General features: G+C 48.3%; 1 long non-coding RNA gene across 1 annotated transcript; it reads right to left on the bottom strand.

The window, feature by feature from the left end:
- Positions 1 to 880: 880 nt before the first annotated feature.
- LOC141992713 (uncharacterized) lies at positions 881 to 2,328 on the bottom strand. The gene is made up of 3 exons (XR_012640628.1): positions 2,229 to 2,328; positions 1,627 to 1,649; positions 881 to 999 (listed from the first exon to the last, which is right to left on the bottom strand). It is a non-coding gene; the product is annotated as an uncharacterized LOC141992713 (long non-coding RNA).
- Positions 2,329 to 3,425: the final 1,097 nt, after the last annotated feature.

The following is a 3,425-nucleotide window of genomic DNA, read 5'->3' as shown; positions in this document are numbered from 1 at the left end:
CCAAGTAACCAGCTGCCCAGTTCCTACAGCTGTGCCAGCTGCTTTCAGGTCCAGGCATCTGCCCGTTGGTGTGTAACTCTCGTTTGGACAGCCAGTTTTGGCCTGGCGGGAGGGGAAGTAGTGATGTGGCATCAATAGACAGCCAGGGGCACTGTGTTCAGAGGTTGGGGGCAGAGGGATATTCCCCCACAGTGCAGCCCCAAACTGAGGCAGCTGATACTTCTGCTGAGGACCAAGCAAGGTTGGCAGTTTGTTGGTCTGCTGCACAGGGGCATGAGGGCACCACAGACCCTGGCTCGAGGGTCTCTGTGGTCTCCTGTGCACCAACGAGGAGATGGACAGCCTCTGCAGGTCCTGGGTCTGGGCAGGCTTGGGAGGAATGTGGGTAGCTGATTGGGAGGGGGTGGGAGGGTTAAAAATCACAGAAGTAAAGAATTTGGCTGAGTTTACTTTATTGAACAGCAGCTGTAGAGTCAGCGATGGTGGCAGGAGCCCTCGAAATGGAGGAGGAGCAGAGACCGTGTCTCCATGTGGGGATCTACTAAAAGCAAAAAGGGTCCAGCTCCACCTCAGCCCCATTGAGGATTCAGCATTCTCCTTCTTTCTTAAAGCAAAGACTTCCAAGGTTTTCCCTAGAAGGAAAGACCAACACACAGAACTCAGGGCTGTAACTGGTTGGGAAACAAGGGCAAAGCTTCTGTCAAGGCCCCATTATGTCAAATTAACCAGAGCTTATTTGCTGACAGGAAAAATTAGGCGGAGGAAGTTGACCCTGCCTGTAGGAGGTAAAGACAGACAGGCGCCAGCAGGGGCTAGAGTTACATGACAATTGTGTTTTCGTTTTTATGAATGGGTCATTTATTCCTGTACTCACCAGACTGCTTTGCAAAAGAAGCATTTGTTGCTGTATGTTTTGCCATCAGTGCCACAGATCGGGTGGAGCTCCTTGCCGCAGACAGAAGGTGGCTTCTGGTACTCACTGCAGAAACCCTGTGGCTGCTGTTATTATTAATTATTATTATTACTAATGCCATTCTCTGTATTACACGAGGGCCCTGCTGGCGTCCCATGGTGCTGGGTGTGCTATGAACACAGAAGGGACAGTTCCTGCCTCCCAGAACTCACATTATCTAACCTGCCCCTCAGCTCTTTCCACAGAGGTTCTGCTGAACTGATTTCCTAATTCCCCTCTTGCTGCCAGCAGGAGCTAAGAAAGGGCAACGACACAGCCCATCTCCCTGGTCCATGAGACTCTTCCGAAGCCGCATCACAAGGTGTGTGAGGGAAGGGGCATGTGTGCAGGCAGCTGATGCTCAAATATAAAAATCCTTGTGCCCTTGTGATACCGGCCCCTCCCTGTTCTGTCTCTGAGTTGCTCCCAGTGCCTCCCGCAGGCCCATCGCAGATGGTGTCCCGTCCAGTAAAGATGGAATCCATCACTCTGACCACATGGAGTCTCAGCCCCAGGGATTCACTCTCCCCTCACTAGGGCACAGGGTCAAGCCCACTCCCAATTTACTCCTGAGTCCTAGCATGCTTCTAATGCAGAGGTCATGGGCTCCTTGATGTTCCAAACCAGGGATCAGGGGAAGTGAACAATTAGTTAACAGTGAGAGTTGGACTCACCTTACCATTGTTAGCAGTAGCATCTGGAACAAAAACACAGACACAAATGACACAATGAAGGGAAATGCTGGCAGGAAAGTCACTTAAGAACATTCATCTCTGTAGGACAATGCATGCAGCTTCCTCACTGTCAAATGTGACCATGGGAAGGTTCCCTACACTAACCCCAGCTGTATGGTAATGTAACTCCATGACCCTCACAAGCAGGTAGACAGCAGTGTGTGTGAGATGAGAATCAGCCCCCGGTGGGAATGGAGATTTACAATCAGGCTAGAAAACCACAAAGGAATGTCTGATAGAAGCATGTAGACAAATGCACTCACGCTCAGACCCATAAATACTGTCATCATTGCCCATGATTAACTGCAGGTGCGATTGTTTGCAGTGCCCAGACTGGGGTTTGGGTAAAGGCCCATAATGGCTCCTCAGTAACATCTTTCCAAAGGAAATTGCTGTTTCTGCCATGAACCACTTCCCCTGCTTAGTCTTGACACTCAAATGTCCATAGCTGGTGCCAAGCTGGCTTTTAACAGTCGAGCCCATGCTGAAGGTTAGAAGGTCAGACAAAGAGCTCCGTACAGGCTGCAGCAAAAGTTACTCACCCTGAAAGCTGGAGAAGAGCCCCATAGCGAGGAACACAACAACAGCTGCTGTCTTCATGGTGGAAGTGGTTCGTGGGTCTGCTGGAGTCTGTTAGTGCTGAGCTCTGCAGATGCTCTCTCAGTGCAGCCCAAGGGAGGAGATCTCATATATATAGACAAGAGGTTGGGTTCTCCAATTGGATTATGAAATCCCTGTTGAAATGGTCACTGACTCTAAAAACCAGTACAATGAATGGTCATTCCCTACTCCTAATTCATGATGGCTCATTGATCATCTAAGTCAGATGTAAGTACGTGTGTTGCTCCCTGATTAGTTGGCTAAAACTTTTCCAGCAGGAAGGTCAGGTGTGCCGAGCAACAAATAACAAATACTCTTGTTCATGCATGACAATCCTGCTTGTCAGATGAGCCCAGGTGTTTGCATGAAGAATGTTCCCCATCCCCAATGCAAATAAACTGCACAATACAGGACGCTCATAAGTGGCCGCTATGAAAACACTTTGGGGATTGCAATAAATATTCGTGAGGAAAGTTACATTGTTCTCACACGCATGGCTAATTCTACCAAAATCGTAAATCTTAGTACAGCATTGTAGAGAGGAGAGATCATTTACCTTTGGCCTGTGTGTCTGTGCACTGTTGCTTGCTCAGAACAGCTGCTTTGCATCACTCACACTAGTCTATGCTATCATGCCCCAGTAACCCAGCACATTCTAGGGTCTGCGTGTCCTGTTCCCAACACACCTGCACCTGCTTTAGTGTTCAAGCACCTGCCAGCCTGTTTGTAACAGGTCTTTGGACACTCGAGCTCAGGCAGGAGGGAGCCGATGTTTGGTGGGTAAACGGGTCTGCGCAGATGTGACATACATAGACTTTCAACTTAGTACCCCACAACATGGTGACTAAAAACATTTGCATTATCACTATACCGTTAGCATTATACAATATCAACAGAGCACATGTTAAATGGATTATTCACTGCCTAATTCATAGGCCTCAACAAATAGTTGTTAAGAGGAAATAATCAGTGAATGAGGGTGGTTCTAGTGAGGTTCTGCATAGATCAGTACTAGGCATGGCAGTTTTCGACTTTTTTCATCACTGCTCTGGAAGTGAATACTAAATAATTGCTGATAAAATTTGTGGATGACACAAAGGTTGGAGGAGTGGCATCTAATGATGAGGGCAGGGCTGTCA

Source organism: Natator depressus, chromosome 8 (assembly GCF_965152275.1).
Source record: "Natator depressus isolate rNatDep1 chromosome 8, rNatDep2.hap1, whole genome shotgun sequence".
Taxonomy (NCBI): Eukaryota; Metazoa; Chordata; order Testudines; family Cheloniidae; genus Natator; species Natator depressus.
Note: the sequence above shows the minus strand (reverse complement) of the source record. Positions and strands in the feature narration are given on the sequence as shown.